This window comes from Anser cygnoides, chromosome 12 (genome assembly GCF_040182565.1).
Source record: "Anser cygnoides isolate HZ-2024a breed goose chromosome 12, Taihu_goose_T2T_genome, whole genome shotgun sequence".
Taxonomy (NCBI): Eukaryota; Metazoa; Chordata; class Aves; order Anseriformes; family Anatidae; genus Anser; species Anser cygnoides.
In genome coordinates, this window is record NC_089884.1 from 435,107 (window position 1) to 462,901 (window position 27,795).

Genomic DNA, 27,795 nt, shown 5'->3' on the forward strand with positions numbered 1-27,795 from the left:
AGCAGACATTTACATTTTCAGGTGCTCCTTTAAATAAGAACTATTTTTTCTTGTATGCTTAAAGATCTAAAAAATATGAATTAAAAATATTAATTAGCAAAGTGAAAAGAGCAGAGCTCTGGAAAGGTGTCAAGGATCAAGAAAATGTGGAACACAATTTGGACAAATAGAGGAGAGTTTGATGGAATAGAATCACGGAATCTGAAGATAATTAACACAAAAACATTCATAAAAATACATTTCCTTCAGTCATTTCAAAGAACATCTCCAAACCACAGTTTTATTTAAATGTGGTAAAACCACAAAATATTTACCGTTAGTTTGGTTAGTTGGAAGATCCTGCTTGAAGTTACATATTTTGTTTTTAATTTTTAATTTGTTTTTATTTCTTTCATTTTCTCAGGGAATGTTTTTGTTATTTTGTTGTCGTCATTGTTCTTAATTACATCCCTGATACATAGGACATTTCCTACCAAAGGAAACACAGTAGGAGACTTAGTTTCCTAACAAAGGAAGCAAACTTACAAGTTCTCCAACACATTTCCCTTACCTTCTATATCCCCTTATAGCAGATTAAGAATCTAAAGACCTAAAATAATCCTAGATAGTAAGATTTTCATTGCAGGGCTAAATCTCATTACTTTTCCACCTTTACAAAAAATTCTTATTTGTATTTCCTATCCCTACTTGCAAGCACACCAGCATGAGCAGGTACAGTCTGAAACCTAGCATCTTATGACATTGATGTCTCATATTTAGAGTTTTGTGTAACATCACTCTGCAGCTGACCTGGAAACTAAGTGGATAAGCACACAGAAAGGAAAAGGACTCTGTACTGTTAGATGATGATTAGATTCAGCATTTTAACTTGCGCATGTGTTTTTAGGTTTTGCATGTCCACTGAGAACACTGAAAAAAATGCACAGACAAGGAAGGCAGTTTTGTGTGTGTGTGTTGTTTTGTGTTTTAAAATGAACTCATTCCCTGAGCAAGCCTAGATAATAAGATCATTAAAGACAAAGGTGTGTGCAAACGCTCCCAAATAAGCAAAAGAAGTGTATGGAGGATTCCCTGAAGTCCTATGTGAACAAAACCAGGGTGTGTCAAATTGAACTCGTAATTGGGCCATCGTGTTCTGACTTCGCCTCAGTTTCCAGATGTTCTTCTCAGATGGCCTCAAGATGTTAGTAAATCTACAGCTCTTTTCAATTGTCTAGCCCTGAAGTGAGTAACTGAACTGGGGTCTACATATGAAAGCAACTATACAATTCCGTTTGTCTTATTTTGAGCAGATGGGAAACCAGCGCACATGCCATAGCTGTTAAGTACCCAGAAGCAGAATAAAAACTAACAAAAATAAATTAGGAACTTATGTTACAAGCAGCTTGTCCTGCTCCCTTAGAAATCCTTGCATAAGCTTCTTCCAACCTATCAGCATTATCCGAGGCTTGTCTAGTTCTCATGCAATCTCACACTGTCACCAAGTAAACACTTCCCTTTCACCAGCCAGCTCACAAAAACGATGAGGCAAAGCTGAAAGCAATTGGCATGTAAAACACACTAATGTATTCAACAATAAAAAAGGAGCAATATTGCATGAAAGGGGAGTCAAACCAAATGACTAAGTGCCCCAAACTACTCTGTCTAATGAGTAAAGTCATTGAGGGACAACTCCATCTACTCCAAGTGCTATAGTTTTGTTGCATCTATCGATCAATCTATAGAAGACCTCTGAAGTTACACATACATCCACTTTGATTTATCTTCCTCCATCATTGGGGAGTGATCAGCAAGAGCTAGCACACGAAAACAAAACACAAGTCATCCCCACTGAATAGAGGATACAGAACTAGCTTGCAAGCTGTAGCCTGAAAATCTTCCAGTATCTGCAAAACACCAACAAACTAAAGTGCTGTGATACTTGAAAGAAGTGATCAGAGCTGGAAGGTGTTTCTGTGATGCCTACCTCACACAGAAAGGGTGCTAATTTGTGTTCTCCAAAACCACACTTGTAGTATCAGACTTCAGACTGACTTCTGCAGCTTGACAAGAGACATTTCACAAGCAATGAGTCCCTTATATCTCAGGACACAAGTTTCTGCTTGGGGTGTCCAAAGATTTATTATCTCCAAAAGAATACAGGTATCCAAAATTTTTCACTGCTATCTGTACTCATTTCCAACACAAGATAGCTTAACAGTTAAGAATGAAATAGAAATTTATAGAGAGTCAGAAGGGTCAGACTTCCAGTTAGAGCTAGAAACAAGATTTAAAAAGTAATCAAGAATTGCTTATAATATGCTTAAAACAAAAAGATTACCTTCAGTTTACCTCCTCAGGAATTCCTACTGTGCTTTGGTAGCTACAAGCTGTAAACTGAGTCCAGAGATTCACCCCATCTTCCACATGACCATTTCAGACCACAAGTGTTTAAAGTTCACTGGGACAGTGACATACCTTGCCCCCTCCAATCCAGACATCATCTTTCAGCAAATTTTCTCATCCACAACATTTTAAATTTAGTTTTTCTGTTTTCTTAATCCAGTAAGAACAGAGCTTTTATGATTTATCTCTTCTTATATCACAATTAGTATTTATATTAGCCAAAAAATCAGAAAAACAGCTGTGACATTCATGACAGATGCAAGTACTTACCTTCAGTATTCAGAAGATTCCTTAGTATTGACTTTCTCCTCCCAGCTCACTTTCTAAGGGAAGACAGTCTCCTGTACTGCAGCTTTAATCATCTCTTCCTTCCACGGACACCTAGGACAGTTTAAAAATACTTCTTAGACTTGAAGTATTACACAGCAATTTAATATTTTTCCTATTTTGTTTTCTTATGGAAAGCAGGTGTAAATTTTAGACATACGAATAACAGAACATCAGTAATGAGAAACTTATGCATGTAACTTTTCCATTACCAACACCACCTTTGTCAATTTTAGGTGCTCCTGGCATCAGAACATCATGTTTTATCACATTCATGATCCTATCTTGCAGTTGCTAGATCACACCACCTTTGTTCACTGCAGAGAAAACAAATGACCCAATTCCAAACATTCTCCAGTTCTGTAACAATAGCTATGTAAAATAGTGGTAAAGTCTTACATTCCCTTCCTCATCTTTATCTCATTGTGGTTGTTCTGCAGAGAAAATAAACCACGCATTTTTACATTTAGTCACACATACAAGCTCAGTCAGAAAAGTCCTGTATTAGAATTATGTTTGTGACCCTGAAATGTCTGAACATGGGGTGGGGGTGGAGGGTTGGGGCAAAACCTCAAATATCCAATTTTCACCTGAACAATGCACAGCAACGCACTTCAACATGTCAATAAATTTACAAAATCTAACATTAGAAGTTCAGAAACATTCCAAAGTTCCCTGTACTACCCCAATTAATTTTCTTTGGTCATTTACACAACACTGCTGTGCAAGACTTCTGTCTCATTCAGCTCACAGTGCTAAGACAAAAGGTTTCCTAATGCATAAAGCATTGGGCTAGAAACCTCAGAAGAACATGCTTTATCACTGTTCTGTCACAATCCCTTGTAAAAAATTAGTTGAAACCATAATGTATATAAAGGAATTAAAACCGTACCGGAACCTCAATATTGAGCTAATAAGTTATCCATTGTTCGAGGAAAAACAAAAATAGTTTTACATTTCAACTCAGGATACAAAAAAGAAAGCTTAAAAAAGCAAAGAAAACCCTACTTTTTGAAAATCAAAGTAAATTTTGATCATTAAATTGTTTATACAGAAATGATTCATAAAGTCGATTTTTCTTTCAAAAACGGAACATGGGCAGTGATGATTTCTGCAAGTTTCTCTTTCTGCCTTAAGTTCCTCCTGTCACACCAAGCACTTGTGATTAAATAAAATGAAGTTATTTTTGGTAAAGAGCATTTTCCACCAAAAACTGTTTCCTTTATTTGAACATCTTTTGTCCTTTCTAACCTCAGTGATTGGTCTTAAAGCCTTCAAACTTTTGCCTCTGATCCTACAGCTACACATTTCCCTCCCACCTTTTTAAAACCCCACCACCTATTTAACACTATTAAGTACAGCTGACTTCACTTTTGCATCTTTTTTGCAGGAGTAGACAGGAGGACAGTGGTTACAGTAAGAAGGTTTACATGCTGAGAGGATGATGGAAAACAAACATGGATTAGGCACAGAGGTTATTACATAGAAGGACATAAGCTGGACTGGTAGAAGGAAATGTTAGTCAGCACAAAGGTAACTAACACCTCTCGTTTTCACTATCAGCAAAGTACTTTGCCCATTTCTTCCCTAAATGCTTTGTGCTTTTCCATTGCATTGCCCTTTATGCAAAAACTTCCTCAGACTGATCTTAGACTATGTCACTTTCCCTTTTCAAGGATCTTCAAGGCTTATTGCTACAATGATGATGACAGGAATCAGCTGAAGGGCAACTAGCAGAAATTATTTGGTACACTTTCACAAAAGAACAACAGCAAATGCACACAAATTAGCAAATACATTAATTCAAGATGTCAGATATCTGGCAAAACAATCAGGCTCAGCTTATGGAAAAGGCAATGGGACAACAAGTGCCCCATGTCACACCAGAGTATCAGTGCTAAGACTTAGTCTCCTAAACCAAACTACTGTGCTCCACCCAAGAGATCATCTTTTGGTACACAAAAGCAGGTACAAATCCATGCAACACTACACGCTTGGGGCAGAGTGGCTCGAAAGCTGCTACACAGGAAAAAAAGGATCTGGGTGTGTTGGTCGATGCTCACCTGAACATGAGCCAGCAGTGTGCCCAGCTGGCCAAGAAGGCCAACGGCATCCTGGCTTGTATCAGGAATAGTGCAGCCAGCAGGAGCAGGGAGGTGATCGTCCCCCTGTACTCCGCTCTGGTGAGGCCACACCTCGAGTGCTGGGTTCAGCTGTGGGCCCCTCAGTACAAGAAGGGCATCCAATCCCTGGAACGTGTCCAGAGAAGGGCTACAAAGCTGCTGAAGGGTCTGGAACACAAGTCCTGTGAGGAGCTCCTGAGTGCACTGGGGTTGTTTGGTCTGGGGAAGAAGAGGCTCAGGGCAGACCTCATTGCTCTCTGCAACTACCTGAAAAGAAGTTGCAGGGAGCTGGAGGTCGGCCTCTCCGCACAGATAACTAGAAATAGGACAAGAGGGAATGGCCTCAAGTTGCACCAGGGAAGGTTTAAGTTGGAAATCAGGTGAAATTTCTTCTCAGAAAGAGTAGTCAGGCATTGGAATGGGTTGCCGAGGGAGGTGGAGTCACCGTCCCTGGGGGTGACTAAGGAAAGGTTGGATGTGGTGCTTAGGGACATGGATCAGTGGGTGACATTGGTGATAGGGGTGTGGTTGGACCAGATGATCGTGGAGGTCTTTTCCAGCCCTAATGATTCTCTGATACTAATATGACAAGCCGCATCAGCTTCACCACAAAGATGAGCTGCACATGGGCCAACTATTTCTCTCCTCATGTCACCAGAAGACAAATTGCCTTTCTCTGGTTATTTAGAAAGGCTCAACTGCCACTCTCCCATCCCACAGACAAAAATAAAAACAAAAAAGTATTCTCAACAGTTGTTAACAGCATGAGATGTCTGAAAAGAAAGCAACGTCATACCTCCTTGGGATTCCAGACCAAGAGACAAAGCATAGGTGTTGAAAATAAGTGGGAAAATGAGGAAGAGGAGGATTATGAAGGTCAAGAGAATCAGATAAACTGTCATGAGGAGGAAAAGTTATGAGTATCTCATGAGTACCGTAACTTCATGTCTGATCCTCTGGTTTTTCCTCCCCTCAAGGGACAGCTCCTGTGGTAAGCTTGGCAGGCCCCTTCCATCACGGAGATCTTTTGTGCATTTTGGAAAAGATCAGAGTGGGATAATCCAAATATCTCTACGGAAATGCTCCAAGTATCCCAAACAGGAAAGGGTCAACTTTAGAATTCCTAAGCACCTGAATATTAAGCCTGTTTTCAATACTTTATTTTTATTTTATTCTAAGCTCAGGAAAAATTTCACTCGATAGATTCCTATCTCAGAAAATCATTGATTCTGACATGATCAGAAATCCAATTTTTACCTTGTCTCAAAGGCTGGAAACTTGCAGATTGCGGTAAAAAAAATAAAAACTATTTGTGTGTACGAATTACTGCTTAGTTTAAAAAACAAACCAAAACCACCCACTTCCCCCCCCCCAAAAAAAAAGGCACAACAACCCTCTGTCTGCCTTTCTACTCTCACAAACCCACACCCATGCTCAAGAGGCAGGCTCCTTGCTGGTATTTGAACTTAGTAAAAGGAAGCCACTTCCTCATTAAGACATACCCAACTATGGTAATAATATGGAGAGCCAAAAGTAGTAACAGATTTATTATTACCACAGTGTAGAAATAATTTTTTTTCTGTTACTCAATCCAGTTAATTATCCATGCAAAGTAAAGTTATTCCTGGCAGCCACAGAGACAAAACTAACTTCAATAATGCTGGGGGTAGAATGGTTGTTATGCAGGAGAAGAAACTAAATAGTTCAGTAAATTAGCCCAAACAAGATACACAGTGGGATTGGTCCCTAGTGATTCAAAATACCAAACTCAATGCTTTTAGGCTTATCACACTTTTTATTTAATAGCGACATATCTGATCTGGGGCTGCATCATATCCCAAAGACAGTACAAAGATACCATTTTTTTCAGAGTGCCCTGAGGGTAACAGGAAGGATTACTGAAAGCTTCAAGCCATTCAGCTCCCACAAGTATCCCTGCGTTCTGGACTTTCACTTAAGCAAAGCACAACCAGCAAGGAATTTGTGGTGGTTGCTGAATATTTGGACTGGTATTACAAAGCACAGCACTAAACGCTTCGATAGCCCAACATTTTCCTGGAAAAGCAGAGTCTGATTTCAGTGAGGTGAGGACCACGCTCAGATCGCGGTGTCTTCTTGATGCTACCAGCCTCAGCACAGCCCAGCCCAAAATGCCACATACCCACAGCTCCCCCTTGTCCCTAGAACAAGGCTCTCTTCTTGTCCTAGCAGGTGTCCCCAGAGTCAGGTTTTGCCTCAGAAAAAAGAAATGTACCTATGACAAATGGAGGAAGGAGAAATCCCACCAAACCCCCCAAACCTACAAAAAGAGCACACAAAGCAATGGCTGAAAGCACAAAAACCAAGTGTTTGTTTTGACTGTCCAAAGGCACTGTGATTCTATAAACAATGAACAACAGGAACACAAATGAACACTATGGGAAAAGAAACCCCTCACGTTTTTTTCACTGTAGTAAAGTACAGACCACCAAGAACAGTTTGACTCAAATACCCAACATCAGTTCCCACACGAGAGCTGTTATTGTTGGCTTCAACACCCAAGTCCAACAAGAACAGTAAGAACATGCATTCTGCTAGTGTTTGAATAACCCTTGCCAACAAATTGATCCCACAGCAGCAAGGCTGTAGGAGATGGTTGCAAAAAATTAAGTGAGAGGTGGGGCAGGGGGGAGGCACACACAGCACTCTTCTTTTAGCATAACTCTTCAGTGGGAGCTCTTTTTATTTGCTTATTCTAAATGGTTTCTTTTTCTCTCTAAGAAAAAAAGGAAAGGGCATTGGTGAGCATCTGTAATTTACATCCAAGGGAGACAACTGCCAGAGAAATACAGATTCCACAGATGTTAACCCGTAGGACAGCCCAAATTAAGCAAATCTCTAAATAAGGTCTGGGAGGCACTTTCTGAAGAAAAGCAGCATTTCTCCAAAGTAGGCAATTACAGCTGTCAGCTTAACGCCAGTCCAGCAGACAATCTTCTATATTTACCTGGTTACCCTACAATAAATCCATCCCTTCCATAGGTAAAAAGGATAAACAGATAATTGGGACAGGGAAAAAATCTCTGGTGCTTTCTGTGTTTCACTTCAGTTCTCTTCTCTGTCAGAGATAATGTTTTAAAATATCAAAATGTGCTCAACTAAAACCAGAAAACCAAGCTCCTCACCAGCCCACAAAACTAATTCCTTGCAGCAGTTGAGCATACAAGGCTCCCAATGCATCCATCGGCTGATGGTCTGGGCTGCAGCTGAACTGACAGAGCCGCACTGCTCCAAGGGCTTGAGCTTGTAGTTCTGCACAGCATCGTATTGTGTCACCGCTATCTCAGAACCGGCTTCGGCACGTCCTGCACAATGGGGTTATAACCTATACCTCTGAATCAGTTTCATTGTCACTTTTCAAACTGCCAAGGAAACAAATCTGCAGAAAACAAATGGAATTGTAATTTCATTCTTACTTGAACATTTCTTCTCTAGGAAATAGATATGGCTTCCTTCTCCAGAAACTGGTCATAGCATCAAAGACAGTATTGACTTTTGGTCATTCTTTTTGGGTATCTTCATTCTTTTCTACCCCTCAAGCACATTCACCTGTTTGGTACATTAGCTCATGTGGCCCATGCATATACCCTGTGACACAAATGCAAAGAAAACAGAACAGAGTGAATGATTAAAAATACACTAAGTTTATAATTTTGTTTTAAATTGGTATGCCCCAGTATAGCCTATTCCCTGAAGAGATTTCACTCTTTCAACCTTTTGAATCCTTTACAGACTCTTAATATTAAATGGGACTCTGTATCTTTAATTGTTGAAGTGATTTTCCATCTCACACAAGTAAACCTTTTCCATAGTACAGTCTCTAAGTTATAAATAAAACACCCAACTATTTTCTTTTTCCCACAGACGAGAACATTAAAACATTGACATTTTAATCTGTTCTATACAAGAGTGAGTTGTGTCAGCATACTGCTTCCAGCTACAACAACAGAAAAACCCAAGTTTAATTAAAGACAGAGTAGAGAAGCTGCATTGTGGTGTCTGAACCACAAAGCTGCATTGCACAGTCTCTTGCGCACTCATGATCTTTGGGATCAGTTTCCTCTTGGATAACTGCTTGGCAGACAAGAGATGATTGAAAAGAAAGGGAAAGGAAGACAAGAAACAAACATCTTTCTGCAGAGAGGGAATCAGAAAGGTGAGACCATATCCTGAGATTCGTAAGCATTACAAATTTTATCCAGAAAATAGTGAAAGCATAACACAGACACCCTTATCAAAAAAACACACCAAAAGTCAATCACATTCACATCAGCCTTGCCATTTCAATGCTAGGACTCCTGCTGATCTGTGCTTTAATGCTGAACTGATACGCATCTCTGCTGAGAAGTTCCACTGAGGTTCTCTTTTTAAGAATGGAACTACAAAATTCTGGGTTTCTACTCCCAGATAAGCAGCAGAACACGCAAGAGACCCTGTCTGCAAGGCAGCACCCAACACTTCCAGTGGGCATCCTCCAACAATTCGCCAGCCCAGCTGCCTCAGGTACAGGTGCCTTGTCCTGTGATGGAGGACAAATCCCGTGGAGAACAAAGTAGTTCCCTTGCCATCTCCTGCCCACAGGCTAAAAGACTAGAGGCTTGCAGATGTCAGGCTATGTCCACCAGCCTCACTCCTTCCTCACTCCTCTACCAGCTGCTGCACGGCCTGCAACACTTCTGACACCCTCCTGCCTCAGGCTGCCGCTGCCCGTGCTCATTGCTGTAAAGGCGATGTGTAAGGAGAGGGTGAGGCAAGCGGGGCTGTCCAGCACGAAGGAGAAGAGGATAGGTATCAAGCTATTTCTGTCTTTGACTACCTAGAGGGCAGTTACAGAGAAGAATGAGCCAGACTCTTCCTTCAAGCTGCTCAGAGAAAGGACTAGAAACAGAAAACAGCTATTGTCCAGGAAATATGAGGTATATACAAAGAAAAGTTTTACCATACTGAGCATGGTCAGAGCAGAACAAGTTGCAGAGGTAGGCTGTGCAGCCTTCAGCTGTGGAGATACTGAAGAGCCACAAGGACACCCCGAGATGCCTGACATAACCTCAGCAGCCCTGCTCTGAGCAGGAAGCTGCACCAGGCGTCCTCTGAAGGACCTTTCCACCAAAAGGATTTTATGATCATATAATAAGTCTGCCTCTCATGTACCTACCACTACGAGGAAAATGGAAGCAGGTAGTCAGTGAGCAAGTAATCTCCAACAACAAATGATGCATGACACTAAGGATTGAGAAAATACACCTTTAAGACTCACATACCATCTGCATTTAGACTGCACATGCTAGTATTTCCCAGTTATTGCAGCATCAGAATTCTTCACGAGCACTTAGAATGACTTTTATCACAGACCATGGCCTTAAGCAGCCCTAGGGCACTTATATTTCCAAGTCAAGAGTCTAACTTCAGTATTAAAGTTTTAACACAAGTATAAAAATAATTCAGACTTCTTAAATTCTGTTAGCTACACAATGCTTGAAACCTTTGGAAATTAAAAACAGTATCTGAGAGCTGTATCTGATACCTTTTTCTGACCTACACTTGGCATCTTTCAATAGCCATCAGCTGGATGAGAATTTCTCCTTCCAAACTGCAAACGCATTCAGACTACAGTTTTTCCTTGCTCAGTAGGGAAGGCACAAACATTAAGCCATTTAATATGGTTTCATTATGTTACCTAAGAAGAGGCGTTATTTCATATTTAATAAATGCATATGTTAAAAACACTACAAACAGGAATATCAAGAGCAAGATGGACTATTTCCTGCACCACTCTAGAAGTGGGACTCATCCTTTCTAGTGACTTGTTAGCATTTCACATCCAAATTCCCTTTCCAAGTACCTAGACTTCTCTTAGTAACATGCCCATTTACTTTTTACCATGTCAGTTTGCAACATTGCCACTCACTGGAGAAGATTCAGTCTCTAGGAATATTCTCAAGTGTTTGATCACATGCTCTTAAAACTACAGTTGCAAAGCAGAAGGACAAGTTTAGGCTGGTTGGTGTCCCTAAAGTAGGGGACAAAGTGAACAATAGTGGTGTGAATAGCAACAAAATGGAAAGTGGATATGAAACTGAAAAACAAGCAAAACCAGGAGAAAAAGCATAGGAACACTGTTCTTTACTACAAGGATCAGTATCTAAAAGTGTTTGCAAAACTCCATGACAGTCTATTTTCAATTAAATGAAGCTATATTCTGAAAATAAACCTGGAGTGTTACACATACAACTAAAACCGTACTACAAGCCACAAGGCAAGTTATTATTTGTCTTCCCAACTTCAGAAGGGAAGTTTTTCAGCTGGCAGGCTGAATAAATAAAAATATAAATAAAGATGTACAAGGGGGAGGAAACTATCAATTCACCTCAAAATTTTATGGGTTGGTAAGCAAAATTGTTTCCAGCACTATCTTTCACACAGAATAGGAAATATATGTATATCAATGAAAATATGGTCGGTTTCTCAACAACAAAACCACCACCACAACAAAACAACAGCCACCCAACCCCAGAACAAAAAACCACTGCAACCCAGCTCTCATTAAGACACCTAGAGAACAGCCAAATTTTCAAACTTGGCATGCTGGAGGCAAGTTGATTGCCAAGCTTCTTTGAAACTCTGGCCCAGTTTTGTTCCCAGGCCTTTGAAGATACAGCCCCATGGACTGCAGTCCTGTCTGACAGTAATGCCTTTTCTGTTTATGCACATACCAACTACCAAAAATGCACCTGTAGGCAATCCTATGTGATGCAAAAAGGAACATTAAATCTCCTCTTGCAGGGGATCTATGTTGAGAGCATGGAAGTTGGCTTATACACATGCTTTCCATAAATGAGCTTGTTTCACTGTATTTCCATTTTCAAGCATGTCTATAATTTGTGTCAACTTCGCAATTTTTACTGTGGAAAACCACCCTGATCTAAAACTGAGATTTTTGAATGTTAGATTGTGAAGAAATCTCCAAAAATGCTTTCCCCATCTTCTTATCAAGAGAAAGAAAATCCTGAGAAAGTCAGTGATTCCAAGAAGAGACTTCAGAAGTCTCCTTTCAGACAATCAAAAGCAGGATTTTCCAACCCTGCAGCTGTAGTTCATTAGATCCGCCATGGACCGTGAAAGCCACTTGCCAATAGTGTCGAAAGACTATTACTCATTTCAATCTCTGTGAAGAGGACAGCTCTCTGACAAAGCATTAGTGAAAAACACAGGGTTTGGGGCTCTGACTGGAACAGCTAAGCACACAGACGGAAGTTCAATACTGAACATGAAGCTGAATTTCAAAGGCAGATTGATGTCCCAGCTTTTCACTTTTAGAGATCGGAGGTTCCATCTAGATTAAAGACAGGAAAATAGAGGGGAAAATGTTTTGAAAAAAATAAGATTGCCTTGGGGATGATAATCATACCATACAACCTGGCAGAAACATATTCCTGAATAGCAAGTTTTCTGCACCCCTTTGGGTCTTGCTAATATCTGCAACTGACAGAAGGACAAATAAAAAATAAAAAGAATAGTCAAATCATCTAAGAATTTCTCACAATCCAGTAGTGCAATTAATCAGAACTATTAAGAAATTTCTCTGAAATATATACAAAATTAAGGCAAAAATAACAAGGGAGCCTGGAAAATGCTAGTTTTGTCACTTTCATGAATTAAATTGCTGCATAAATAATCACAAGAGCAAGGTCTCTTAAACAGAATACATACCTGGATCAGCTTGGCCCACTTAAGCATTTGGCTAGCAGATGCCACAGTTGTGGGTGCAGTATCAGAACGCAAACACATCTTTCCCTTCTAATACTTTCTCTATGCTGAGTGAGCTTTCCATCTCTCTTTTAATGCTTACAGTAGCACTCCAGACATTTTCATAACAGACTCCTCAGTTCCAGGCAGTATTATGCTGTGGTCAGACATCACACAGCAAGTTGTACATCTCGCTCAGAAGATAAGTATGCCTGATGTCCAGGTCATTACTACCATAGACCATACCTATAAATATTCCAACTGCCATCCCTGAGTACATAAACTCTAGTATCCTGTATGCAATAGTGGCTAGGAAGAATTGTCAGAAATCCAGCATTTGAACTAGAGATAAGATGACAATCTCTCCATTAGTGTCTGTTAATTAAACAAATAAACACCGCACCCAAAGCCTCTAGATATTAGTATAAAATCTAAAGCAACAAGAGCTTAACCGAAAGCATTCTCTACTCATCCCTGTGAATCAATAATCTTCATACAGTTCACTTGTATTCAATTTTGAAAACTAAGTTTTTACAGATTACCAGAGAACTCAAATAATTTTCATTCCTAACATACACCTTACTTTACAGAAGAAAGTTTACAGAAAGTTGTAATAAATCATGATGCATACATAGCAAACAGCAAAATCTAGTCAAATTACATAAGAAAATATTTTCTTAGGATTCCAGAAAAGTGGCAGATTATATTTTACAGGGGACACGTATTGCAACATAAGCAATATTGTGCTCATAATAAAGTTGACTTTTCCACAGTGTTTTTCTCTAATTTAAATATGTTCTCTAAAAAGGACTGACAGTATGGCCAAAAAGCCAGTATTTTCGCAGCTTAGATAAGCATCAGTTTCCTCTCTGCGTGGGAAAGTATTTTAGGAAAAACCTTTGAAGAGTCTGATGTCACAAAAGCTACCTTAAATGACCTTGTATACACTTTATTAAAAAGCCAGACTCCATAGTACAGAGATGAGTAGCAAACAATGATTGCTGTTATTGTACGACTGCATATCAAAGAGAATCCTTTCCAATAGGGTGCCAGAAAAAAAGGCATTCAATAGTGAATTTTATGAGAGAAGGATAAAAAACAGGTAGTTCAACAGATTCCTGAAATCCCAGTAGTGGTCAATAAATCGACTTCTGCTTCACATTATATGGAGAGGCTGTACTTAGCAAATCACTCTGTAAGCTGCCTCAATAACAGCACTCCTGCTATCAAGTTTACTTGCAATGATTCCAACAAAGAAATTAATTTCTTAGATGACAAGAAAAGGTTATCTAGAATGGGGAAGACACAGGAGACAAAAATTTCCACTAATAAAACAAATATCAGACTCTGAACTGAATTTGAAGTGGTTTTTTTTCCACTGAAAGATTTGAAATCCCCACAGCCCAAACACTAGAGCTACAAAGAAAACATCCCACAAACTGCAGTTCTAAAAATACAAGGAAAGCATAACGAACTAGCTCTTTTTTCACTATGTGATTCACTAAGGCATCCCCTGCATGCTATTCCTCAGGCAAGGCCCATAACAAGAAAATATACCTATACTGCAATCAAAGCTCTAGACTTAAAAGCAAGCCTCACTTAGAGCTACTGCTTGATTTACTCCTCAATAAATTTAGTACAACATAAGGAAAGCTCTACAGTAAGAACTTCCCAGATTTTAGCATATGCCCTTATCACAAGTTGTAGCACAAAATTGTTTCTCAATACTATAGCAAATAAGAAAACACACACCATCCTAGTCTCATCTTACTGGTTTTATTGAGCTGCTTATTCCCGAGACACATTCAACAGGTATCCATCACCCATCTTATTTTCCATTTGAGTTACCACATTTATTTTTCATAAATCTTTCCACAAAGGGACACCATTTTACGCTGTGACACCCTTTATTCCTCTTACTATATCACTCAACCTTCAGTTATAGTTCTCCTCAGGCTTGTCTTAAGAACATAAGAAAATAATTTTGATCCGTGAGCAAAATTACTTGTGCTTTATATGCATCTCCAAAAGAAGTCAACTATAAACATAAGAAAACATCGGTGTTTGACACAGATTTTATAAGTCATACTAAAAAGTGGACCACCTTCCTGCATTGCCCAGAGATCTACTCCCATGAGTTCTCAAAGCAATTCAATCACTCTGACATCTAAGAACTATATGATCTAGATATTGGTATCAAACAATTAGCCTCTGTGCTAGATGGATTGATTACACTTTATTTGCATGATCAATTTCTATAGATTTAGGTTTAGCCATAAAGATTAACATCAAAATATTAATCTAACATAAACCAAAGCAATGTAGTCCATTCAAAATAACTTGTGGAAATTTAGGCCCTCAGCTTCTATCCTACCTTTGACTAGCCACAGATGCCAAAAACAGCGACAAGGCCTTCAAGGTCAAAACGGAAAACTTAATGCTGTCTATTTGTCCTGTTAAACTGGGGAAATCTAGGAAGCCTCACACTGATAAGGATTAATGCAACTGAAGTCCCACAGGAAGTTACATGACTCTGCTAGGTCATTTACAAATTGAGTAGCTTGAACTAGGTCAAATGGGAAAGAGTTAAGATCTGGGTTTCAGTTTCCATGATTAGACAAAAAGAACTTGTCTGAAGAGCTGTTTGGATCATTAATACTCATTCTTCACATGCCTTGGAAAACACAATAAATTTGAGAGGTCAGGGAGAAACAGTTACTTTTTTTAAAGGAGATCTGGTGATTTGAGTAACTATAATCTGGTCTGTCTGACACTGTTTTCAGAGTAACAGAATGACCAAGGCAGGACTCTAGATAAGAAAGAACTGGAGGGAGTAATTCATGTCATAATAGTAATGACATGAATTTTCAGAAGAAACATTCTTGGACTAGCTTGATTTTTTAATTATAAGTTTATTGCTAATTAATAGCACAGATATAACATTTTTGTAGGGCAGTTGACTTGATGAAAAATGACATTTGATTAAGAAACTCAAAACCAACATGACACATCAAGTGGGTTAGAGACTGATAGCCCTCAAAATGTAATTGCAGATGAGGCTAAACACTAAATAAGTGTTTCCAGCTTGTATCAATTAAATATGAAAACAAAAGAGAATGGTTTCTTTTATCCCACCTTCAAGAGGTTGACCCTATATTATTCAGCAGTTTTGTCAATGCATGAAGGAAAACTATAAGACGATTGCCAAACAAATTTACAGATTATGGAGTAATAAAAACAAGGATCAGCAATTGAAAGCCATTTAGTTTGCCTGGTAAAGAAGAGTCAAGCAAAGATCATAGTTTTTAATATAGCTAAATGTAAGAAAACATGTCTAAGCTAAACTTATGGACTGGTAGTCTATCCTGAAAGCAGGTATTCTAAAAGGTCATTGTAGAAAAACATTCAAAGGGAGCTTCAGTGAGATACTGTGGGTAAACAGGACTATGGTGATAGTTTTACTTTCAAATATCCTCCAAAGCTAAAATTACACAAGTGAGGCTTAGCCAGAAAACAGCACACAACAGCTGGCAGCAGGTAGGGCCCCTTGCTGCACAGAAGACAAGAAAGGACCTGGGAGGCTGGCATGGGGAATAATCAAGAACATGAGTCCAGCAGGCTCTCTGCCCTCACTCCCTCTTCATCTTAATAAAAAGATGTGAGGTTCCAATTTCTCACATATTTCTCCGTAGTGCAAGGATGCAAATGAAAACCTAGGGAGGTTAAAAACAACAAAAACTACAACACAGGTGATACATAGTTGAAGAATATCCTGTTTCGTGCAGGCTGGTGAGACAGACCTAAAAATCAAAGGAAAAGAATACAGAATGACTGCGCTAAAGTCATGAACGCATAGCTTCTCCAAACAAAGGCAGTCCTGAGAGTCCTTCGAAATAAGCAAGGAATCATCTAACAGGCTACTGGCAATAGCTTATGCAACATCTTTCCCTTTTTAAATCCAAAGACAGCAAATAAGCTGGAACTGTTAGTGGGAAACTGTATGCTGCAGGATACAATAACCAGCAAAGTCAAGGCTCTGTATACCTTCATACACTTCAAGTTACTGTTTGCACCTCAGAGTAAGCTCCCGGAGTTACCAAGCAGCTGCCACGCGCAGTTCGCTGCCTCACATCAGCCTTCACTCTTGCTGGTGTTGCACTTGTTCTCTCTCCACTAAAACAAGACTCAGAGAGGGGAATACTACTTTTACATTACTTAACATCAGCTTTAGCAAGTCACCACTGAACCTCAGCATAAGCTTGCACATTTAAAAAGCAAACAGCCCCCTCCACCCCCATCCCAAAAGCTACCAAATGTTTCGTTGATACAGAAGTAAGGGTTTGGGCTTCTCCCACCCATCCAGAATGTTACCTTGATCAAAATTCAAGGACCTGGAGGACAACTGGGAAGCAGTTATGATGGCATGCATCTTGACTCTCGTCACACACACATTCCATCTCTTCTGCTTCTTCCCTTTGTACATTGCCTTTGCAGATAATGAACAGTATTAACATTGCCTTTTCCTGAAATAAATATTAAAAAGCTGTACTTAAGCAGAGCTACTTACATATGATGCAACTAAACATTTTGCCTTCTTCAAAGGAAGAAAATTCCACCACAAAGTTGTACAGCTTTTTTGATCCAATGTACAGAAATACCATTTAGTGCTATGCTGTTCCTCACCTGTTACAAAGCCTAAATAACACTCACATCCCACCCAGCTGCTGACAATCCCATGTCAGGAATGACATACCAATTGCATGCAGAACATGCATTTCTTTGGTTTGATCATAAATATATAGAAAGAAAAAAGCCTCAGAAGACTTGCCTAGTATCCCTCCATATCAGTTCCACCATGCTCTTTCAGCTGAACCATCCATCTTATATATAACATATTTAATACATCACAAACCAGCTCAACAACTGAAGACTTGAAACAATGACAGAAGGAGCATATGAAATTCACAAGAACACATAAGGACTATGATAAAACTGAGGAATTGCATCCGTGGCTCCAGATTCCCAAGCTACGACTTTAACACTCCTATTTGAACCAGATCCACGAGGAATTCCCAGAACAGAGGTCAGACCCACGGAGGGGATTCCTCAGGTTCCCACCCCGCAGTGGTTGTCAGTAGCAGATACAGCTCAGCTGAACCACGCTGACTGACTAGCTGTAGGTTTAGCCATCTTCAAACTAGGTACAGCATTACGTCAGTAGTTGTGATTAAACACTAGCTCCGATACTTTCTGTAGCAGAAGTCTCCCTTTAGTGCTATTAAGAAGATCTTGTATTACCACAACAGAACCATCTAGACATCTCCAAACCAAGTTCCTCTGAATAAAGCCAACCTGCCTGTGAGCTGGGATCCAGCTCCAATGAAGACATTTGTGGTTTTCTTATCTACCACCTGCCTCCCTCCAACATCAATATACAGCTTCAAAGTCCAAAGGGACACTCAAACAAAGCTGGAGGGACAGACAGGAATCAATGGCAAAACAAAACCAAATAGCTTTCAAATGATTTTTGACTCTTTAAAAGTGGAGAGTTCTTATTTTTAGACTGCATACGAGTAGCTCAAGGTGCTTTTTCTTTCGTCCCCATGACAGTAGTTGAGTGAATACACCTGCCTTGCCTTGCTCCCTTCTGATGGTAAACAGAAGGTCTTGCATTTAAGTTACAACACAGAATACTTCAGAGCAGCCGTATGCCAAAATGGCACATTTCTGAGGGATGCAAAGGTATTCAATAAAAAGCTTTTAAAGGCATATTTTTAAACTTGCAGCAGGAAAGCTTTTCTGTGTCAAGACAGTAATTCTTTTAACAGCATTGATCAAAATGTCATTCTTTTATGAGTGTACAATACCTTTTAATGGCATACAACAAGCCATTAGGGTTATACACCTCCGTACAGCAGACAGCTTACTGGAAAAATGGGAACACTGGCCAAGATACAGTCACTAGTCTTTATGTTTCTAATAAGGTAGTTTCTTTCATTTATCCCAGCTCTATTTCACCCTAATACCCACAAGTAAAATGATCCAAAAATTAAGCCAAACTTCTTATCACTTCCGCTAAACAGTTATTTCTGCTGTAACCCACATATTTTCCCTTAAGAAATACCTGTTTAAAACACAGGGAATATTCTGGCTTTCTAGAACTGGATTCTATCAACAAGGTCATATCCACTTTCTTTTCCTCACCAGTGATCCTACTTATCCCCACATCAGCGCTGACTAAGGATTCAAAGGTGGTTGAATTCCACATAATAGTTTTGATTTTCAGAAAGAGGAAAAAGAAACCGCACGCCCTTTCCTCACACTCTGAGACTTGGGACAGACTCTGTCTACAAACCATCCAATTCTTTTCAATTGCACCAATGCTTCAGGAAGGGTAAGAGCACGGGTGATTGCATTTGCTCTGCTTGAATGGAAGGCAAGCATAGACTCTCTAGATGCATTCAGCAGCACTTTATAGGCTTATTTTAGTTACAAATATCAACAGGGAAGGGAATGATTTCTGTCAACCCACCTTCAATGGTTTTTACATTAAGAGTAGAAGAATATTTACAGGATTTAATTGGTAATGTTAATTGAGCAGTGCCAGCACCAGAAGTACTTCATTTCACTCTCTGAAATACAAGTGGATAACATCAAGACTTCTCAGCTACTTTTGGAAGCATACCTGAGGGGCTGGTATAAGCAAATGAAAAGCAATTTCAAATTTAAACAAGGAACATTGATGAGAAATAGTAAACAAGAAGTGTAAGGCTATATAGAGCAAAAGTTAGAGTGAATTTAATTACAATTAAGAAAAATTTAAGGGGCTACTTATCCCTCTCTAACCTATTCAGCTCAGAAACAGAGAAGAGGCTGTTGTGCCTGTGACTTCCAGTTCTGAGACAGCTGCTGAAGTCTTCGCTGTCACAGCAGTCACGTGTACAACTCAAAACAAAGCTAAGTTTTCACACAAGCTTTAAACAAACTCAGAACAACTTACGCTACATACGATGCCGTTATCTCAGACAGTACCACAAAGCCAACTGTGTTTATATCTGCCCTGCATTCATTATTAATGCGACTCAAACACAAAGAGGTCTCCCCAGAGAAGCACCAGGTCACCCACAAAGAGCACGGCTTCGCTGGATGGCTCAGCCGACGATTCAGACAAAAATCGTCGGATCGAGACCTGCACGTGCCCAGCCCGAAGCTAACCACGCTCAAATAACAGGCTCATCGCATTCTGGCGAATGCCATTTCACGAGCCAAGTTGCAAAACCTCCAGCAGAAGCTGAAGGCAGCGAGTGCCACGGGACCACGCGGCCGGGACACCGGGGGGGAGCGGGGCAGCCAAACCCACGGGGCAGCGAGGGAGCCTCGGCCCCCGCGGGGGCTCCCACCAGCGCCGTGACCGGTGCCTGGGGACTCCTCGGGCGGTTTGCAGCAGCGCAGCTCGTAGAAGCAAAGCAAAGGCCAGAAGGGTTTCTGGGAAGCAAACCGGCGGGAGCTCTGCACGAGCTGCGCGGTTAACACAGGCCGTTCCTCACCATCACACACCGGGGTTTGGCGCTGCTCTGCCACAGCTGCAGCTAAGGGAGCAGACGCGTGCTCACGCAGACACGTCTCCGTGACACAAACGAACAACTCACGAGGTCACCGGCTGTGCGCCAACTCCACGCGGCGGGCAGTCAGCTCCTCGCTGACCGACCCCAGGCTCTGCCAACAGCCCGGCGGCGGGGCAGGACGAGGGACAGGGCCCGGGCAGGCACCACAGCGCCAGCCCCTCACTCGGCTGCCCCCACCCGCCGCGGGGAGCCCCGGGCACCGCCGGTCCCGGCCCCGCGGCCGCCACCGCTCGAACGGGCGCGCCAAGCGCGCCTCGCAGCCCGCCCCCTATTGACGGCGGCGCTGCCCAATCACAGGGAGGGAGGCGCGAAACCCCGCCCCGAGGCGCCGGACAGCCAATCAGCACCCGCCAAGGGCGGGGACGGTGCCGGCTGCGACCACCTCCCCTCCTTCCCGCGCGCAAGGCCCCTCGAGCCCGAAGGCTTCCAGAGGCGTTGACGAACGTGAGTGTTGCCCAACCGGAGCTCAGCATCGGGCCCGTGCGTGTGGGCGATTGGACAGCAGAGGAAAGGGGCGGGGCTGCAACGAAGCGCAATGGAAGCGCGTGGAGCGTCCGTTGCTATGGGGACGGCCGGGCCGGACCCGCGCCCCGACCTGGAGGGGGGCTCCGACGGCGCCCGCGGCCGATCCGATCCGTGCCATGCCGGGCCGTGCCGATCCGATCCGAGCCGAGCCGAGCCGAGCCGAGCCGAGCCGAGCCGAGCCGAGCCGAGCCGAGCCGAGCCGAGCCGAGCCAGGCCGGGCCGGGCCGTGCCGGTGCTGGAGCCTTGGTGCGGGGGCCCCGCAGGCCTGTGCGCTGGCTGTCCCGGGCCCGCCGCATCGCGTTGCGAGCGTTGGTGCCACGGGGTGTGAAACAGGTGCGGGCTGGGAAGGCAGTGCCTGATTTACGGCTGCTACAAGCTTTTGAAGGAGTTACTGCTGCCTCTGAGCCAGACACAGATGTAATTCTAGATAGGGGAAGGCATCCAGCTCCAGGAGATGCCGAAGCTGGCTGGCTCGCCCGCCTGGAAGAGCAGCGAGCTCCAGAAACGTGAAGATGGCACCAACACAGGCAAAGAACAAGCCAAGCTCTGGAGCTGGGAAGCCTGCATGATTCAGACAGCTGTTTATGAGACCGCATAGAAAACCCAGTTACCTTAGGCAAAAAAAAAAAAAAAAAAAAAAAAAGTAATTTACAGACAAATGCTAAATCATAGGAAGCAAACGAGCTGCAAGGCTGTACCGACACTCTTGGTAGAGAAGCAGGGAATGAATCAAGCTCACAGGAATCCTAAGGGCATAAATAATGACAACGCAGTTCCTTCCAGCCATAGATCCTTGTTAGAAGGATGACATTTTGCTTGGCTGGGGGAGTACTTGCAATGTTGGAACTGGGAAACTAAGTGAGAAAAAAAGCATCGGTCTGTGATCTTAATCAAGAAAAAAGTAATGGAAATTCACTTCCGTTTCCTTCATTGGAACTGATGTATGACAGCAAAACAAGAGAATGCCTGGAACTTTGTCTTCTGTTTGAAGAAAATGAAGAAAAATAAACATTTTTGTAATAAAAATGTAATATCCTTTTTTTTGGACTTTCTAATCAAAACAGCTTTATAAACTATGTGCACGTGCATACTAACCCTGCACTAATCGCACTAGCCTCAGGCATACAAGATGCTTATGAAATAAAAGGGCAACTCCTACTACACAAAAAACTTCTTATTTATTTATTTATTACTTTGTCTAGCTCATCAGAAGAAAGCACTGAGCTCAATGGACCATCACCACCATTGCATGATTAAAAAAAAAAAAAGCCATAAAAAGGAGCTCAACTATAAAATGTTCTTGTACCCAAGTATATGAATCAAATACAAGATTGTATGCCTAGGATAACATTGTACTGGGAATGGAAGTCCAGTTCCTGATTCATTTTCCAGACTAGGATATCATTTTAATGTGTGAAATCCAGTGAGATACAAAGAAAAGAGTACTGTGGGAATTAGAACACCACTATGGCCGCTGTTGGGCACTGGTCATTACAATAAAATTTCATAATAATTTCCACTGCACTGCAGTTCTTTTTGTGTCACTCATAACTTTCCAACTACTTTCTAACCAAAACTTTCCTATCTTGAAAAATATCTTCAGAAAGTTTTTCTTTTGATATTCCTTCAGCTGGAATATACAGGGGTCAAAAACTTGAAATTAGGCACAGCAGTGATCCTCACTGAAAAGTAAAACATTCCTTTACATAGTTTGGCTTTGATTTGCCATTCATGAGTGTATGAAATTCAGACTGTTTTTAATAAGCTGATTACGACAGTCAGGGACATCTGCTACTATTTGTAGCTGATGTAGCTAATGCCTCAGTCAGGAAAAATCCTTTTCTTTCTCCTTCAAGGACACATTAATTTGACCAAGTCTGCAGAAATGCACCATCAGTGTGTCCTGTTCTGGTCACCTAGTGCCTGATGTCAAACCTGCAGTGTCCAAGCATGGGTGTAAGGAAACCCGCTGTAGACCAACTCCCAGTTTATTTTATTGCAACTAATAGACTTAGACCCATCACAGTTTGGAATCAAGCCAAGGCCTGAAGCTGGACTTGCTTCCTAGCAAGTGATTTGCTCCAGTCAATGAATCGAGAGAAGACTTCCATTCTTGTCCTCATAGACCTACAGTCTTGACAATGTTAATAAAATAGACCCTTACCAAGGAGAAGTGGCAGGAGGCCAGGACAATGCATCAAAACTATCTTTCCTGGAGAGCGAGGTCCAACAGGTTGCCAACAGGCGTTGCACCTCTACCTGCCTGCCAGCCGCGCCGCTGGCAGTCCTGCAGCAACCGCAGCAAGCTGCCAGATGAACTTGTGAGCTGGTGACACAGTGCCACGTGCCAGCAATACTCAGATGATGCACAATGCTGGCTATTCGCCACGAAGTGCATGACTCCACTGCCACAGTGTGCCCTCACTGAGGCGTAACAAGCTGGTGGAGCTCATTTGTGGCACGTGCTCACAGCTGCGACAGCCTCACACATATGGATCGCAATGACGTGGGCCCATAGCTGGAAACACACAGCACTGCAAGGCGTGCAAGGCTGGTCTCGTGTGGTGGCCAGAAGAGCAGTGAGTCCGCAGGCGGGTAGTGCAAGGGAGCACGCCACACATGTATGCACAATGGCAGGTTTGGCAGAGCTTAGGCCGGGTCAGGAGGGGGCATGCTTTGAGCACTTCTCCCCCCATCCCATCTATCTACCCTTAGTGCTCCAGGATGTTTCCAGACATCCCCTCAAACTCCGTTAGAAAATACTTAATTACAAAAATAGCCGAGCTCCACAGCTGAACACTCAAGACGAGAAATGCTATGAAGTCAAGACTGTACGTGCAGCCCTTAACTGTGCTCCTTGCATCATTACAAGAGGAGCGATCCCTCAGCTCACACACAATAGTTTGTAGCCTTTTTAATCTTTTCTATAACTTTGTTCATAAGACACCTTATAGCACTGTCTGCCATGCAATGTAGCCCGGACACAGGGTCCATTAAAGCAATTTATATGAGAAATATGCAGTAAATCACAGTTAGACAACATGCAACTTGTGAAGTAAAAGAACAGAATAATAGTGAGGATAAGCTAATACAGTCAGTATTTTAGAATTATACTACCACATTAACCACTGTAATGTTAGTAACAACAGCACTTATGTTTCAGTGGTACCACTCCCCGATAATTAAAGAAAAAAAAAATGAAAAAGAAATAAATGTAAAATAACTCCCCAAATGTAATAAAGTTAAATGCTTTGTTTCTGACAGCATACTGCTATTTTATATCAATGCATGGAGACATTTTTTCCTCCAGGTTTGACTGTTGCTTGCGTTTTGGTGGCATGTTGGGTCCCTGTCATGGGTCTGGCTTCCACTGCATTCCATGGGGTGCCAGCAAGCAAAGAGAGGTTGCTGCTGAGGGCAGTGAGCCCTCATGCTGTGAGCTGAGCATGAGCTGAGCTGTGTTTGGGGTGAGATTGAAAGTTGTAATTTCAAATATTGAAATGCTCTTGTAAGTTTCCTTCTGCTTTCTGGGGAGCAGTGGAATAAAGAAGAAAGTTTGCTGTGATTCCTATGAGGTGTGAGACAGTAACTAATTACTAGAGAAGATGAGATGCAGCCCTGTGATTCCCTGGAATATCTGTGAAACCTCAGGACAGTTTGTATATATTTGAGCCCCTCCTCTACAAAGAAAAGATAAACAGAATGAAAGACAGCAAGCAAGCAAGCAGCAGCTCTGAGTAGTAACTGGTCTCAGAGTTAATCCAGAACCTGGTAAATAAAGCTGCAGACAGTTAATAAATTAGATGAATAAAGCCTAGAAATAATATTTTACAGTAGGATTAGTTCATCTAGAGGGTACCTGGTGAACTCATAGGAAGTGTGGGGAAAGACGTAAAGAAGACACTAAATTACCTTCAGCTCTTTAAATTATTTCTGCAGATCCTATTACAGGCGAGAAAGGAGAAATGGCTGCAGAACAAATCATATGAATTCCTGTATCCAGCAGTCTGACAGTCCCTTAAAAAAACAGAGAGAGAGAGCAAGCAAACACAAGCGTGTGGTAGAAGCAATAAAAGATGCATTTGTGCCCCATTCATCACCATGTCATCTTCAGATGCATGCAGATATTGCTTAGCAGAGCGGGGGACAGGTAAGGATTACCACAGCCCCATGGGCTCTGCTGGGGAGCCCCCCCTTGGCCCTGTCGCTGCTGAGCTCATTGGAGGCAGGACGAGGCCAGGAGGCCCAGCACAGTGCAAATGGCACCAGCCAAGGCATGCTTTTGCATGCTGCCTCTGATCTGGGGGGGGGGGGGGGGGGGGGGCACAAAAAATTGAAAGCCCTAAGCTACAGCATCCCCTTATCATCTCATCTGCTTGAGCAGCCATTGCAGAGACCAGTAAGGTAAGAACTCTCTTGCAGCAGGTGCTGTATGCAGGCAAACACAGGGAATCAAGAGGAGGACTAAAGTGTTTCATATAAAGTCCTCAGGACTAATTGCTTCAGCAAATGTAACAGAGCTTGGAGACCTTCCTCCTGCTTCTCATCATCGTGCTTTGGCTGGCAGGGCCCGGCACCCCTCCACATACCTGACCCTGACGGAGCGGCAGGCAGGGCCTTCTGCAGTGTGGGAGGACACAGCACGCGATTATAACTGCGTGCTATGGCCCTAAGTGCAGGGAGGGTGCTTGGAAACTGAACGTATTCTCGGGAGTCAGCAGCTGTTGCCTGGGCTTAGCCACAGGAATGAGCGCTCCTTGACCAGCAGCCGGCCTGATCTGACAGCCCCAAGCACTGAGACTGGGCTAGAGATACAGCCACTGCGTTAGTCCCAAAGTGTAAAAGAGGGCAGTGCACGTGCCTAAGCTGTTAGCTAATACACCGCTGCTCTGACACAGAAGCATGCAATGAGTGCATTTTAATCCCAAAATACCAGATGTAAAGACTCAGCCTCCATAGACTCAAACTTGCCTGCGGGACACCACTGGTCTCTGGAAAGCCGTGGAGGGGGCAAGGGGGTGCAAAGCCACTGTGATAACGTCCAGAAGAAGGACCTACTCTTCTGCACCAGTTCTTCAAGTCCTTGTGTTTCCAGTAAAGGTCTGTGCATATTTCCAGACTGTGCTGCTAGTACCTCATGGTATTTTAGTGCCTCATGGTATTTTTTTTTTTTTATGAGAGTGATTTACTGCACCTGGGAATTATATTATTTCTCAATGTCATGTCCTGCTTCATGGGACATTGATGCTCTGCCTTGTTCCTTCAGTGATCTCTCAGGTCTTCAGCAGTTTAACTGTATGTCCAGTGCAATAGACAAAGTGATCCACCTTCACCTGCATCTCTTACAATCCCACACTCCCACAATTGCCTTTGGAAAATAATTACAGCACGGAAGCTGATCCTGTTAGATTAAGACAAATTAAGAATCTAATATATAGGTTTGCTGTCAGGTTCTCAGGGTCAGGGGTCGATACAGTATATTGCAATGAGGCTATAGGTTACTCCTGCCCCAATATTTTATCATAATAAACCAAATGGGGATGAAACACCCAGCAGTAGCCCATAAATCTATTAGCTGTGAACTGTCAATGTCCCATATACCAGGGTAATTTGTTAATTCAGAGCTGGGTCTCTTTTTTCACTAGACCTTGTAAACTCCTTTCTGAAACATCAATAAACCATCTGCTTTGACTTGTTAATCAAACGACTTTATTCAGTCCAAAGCAATTTTTTCCTAATAAAAACAGAGTATTTATCTCCATGGCTATAAAAGAGGATTGTTTTCAACTGTTCACTTATAGTTAAGAAGCACATTTAGTTTGGATTGATTTCCAATGCTTCGGTCATATCTTGTCACTTCCCATTTCTTACACACAGCATCTCAGTTTAGCTCCTTAGCAGGGAAAGCACAACCTGACCCAGTGCTGGGAGTGGCACTGGAGGAACATCGGCCAGCAGCAAAAAAGGTCATGGAAATCAAACTTAAAAAAGCTAAACACATGCAGCAGTCCATAGCAATGCCATCTGCAGTGCTCCCAGTCCCCTCTGGCTTTCAAATTGCCCCCAGCTTTCTCCCAGTCTCTAGGCAGACTTCCATGCAGCTGCACCCCTCTGGTCCCTTTGCTCAGGGATGTTCCTATCTCCTCCCCAGCCAGCCCAGGATTTTACTCAGGAAAACCTCCCCGAGCCTCCCATGCCCTCTTGGTGCAAGTACTGCCAATGTTCTCCCAGCAAAAAACGAGGCAAGAGCCCCTCCAACCACATCTCTGCAGCAGCTGGTGGGGAGCGGTGCTGCAGGAGGGCAGGATGCCGAGGTCTGTGGTGCGCATGAAGAGCTGCGCCCTGGCAGCAGCTCCAGGAGGCCACGGGCAGCGCTCACGTCTGAATTCACGCCTTCATTCCCCTCTCTCAAAAGCATGGGGGTGGGGATGGGAATAGGGGAAATCCATTAGGATGCTGTTACCGAAGCATGCAATTCCCTGGTGCAGCTTAGAGGGGGAGACAATGGGCAGAGGACGTGGGAACAAGGAGAGGATGCATTAGAGAAGGAAAGCACGTGTTTGGTCTGGCCAGTTGTTTTCTTTCCTGCAGCAGTGTGCCACATCTGCAGCAGGAGCTGATGAATTTGAGCAGCCCTCTAGCACCCTGCAGCACAGTCAGAGTGCTCACACAGCCAGATGAGGGCCACAGCCGGCCCAGCCCCGAGCCTCCCCTGCAGCAGGATGGTGCTGGTTCCTGAGCCCTCCTGGGCACCAACACAACGTGGACCAGCCCTGCTGTGCCCACAGGGCGCAGGGAACCCTTTGCAGCAACCCTTCAGGTCCACCATGGTGAACGGAAGGCATTTCATGTGGCTGTGGCCATAACACACAGGCGGAAGCCTGGACCCCTCCTTGGGCATCCCTGTGCTCATGCTTCAGGGCTGAGACAGGCACGGAAGGGCAGCATCCCGCCCCGTCCTTGCACCGGTGCCTGGCTGGCACAGAGGGACATGGACAGGCCCCGGGCGTGCCGAGGACATGAGA

The 27,795-nt window shown here is 42.7% G+C and overlaps 1 protein-coding gene across 25 annotated transcripts in view; it reads right to left on the minus strand.

Moving 5' to 3' along the window:
* Window positions 1–20,511, minus strand: part of LOC106046624 (uncharacterized) — a 102,516-nt gene extending 82,005 nt beyond the window's left edge. For 4 of the 25 annotated variants that reach the window (XR_010834654.1, XR_010834647.1, XR_007158965.2 and 1 more), the window contains exons 1-3: window positions 20,178–20,504; window positions 8,291–8,462; window positions 2,656–2,766 (exon numbers count right to left, since the gene is read on the minus strand). The gene's annotated coding sequence lies outside the window, so the exon portion shown is untranslated. Of the gene's footprint in view, window positions 1–2,655; window positions 2,767–8,290; window positions 8,463–20,167 lie in introns of all 25 variants that reach the window. The other 21 variants (XR_010834663.1, XR_010834655.1, XR_010834646.1 and 18 more) reach the window with 15 other exon arrangements.
* Between the last annotated feature and the right edge of the window lie 7,284 nt (window positions 20,512–27,795).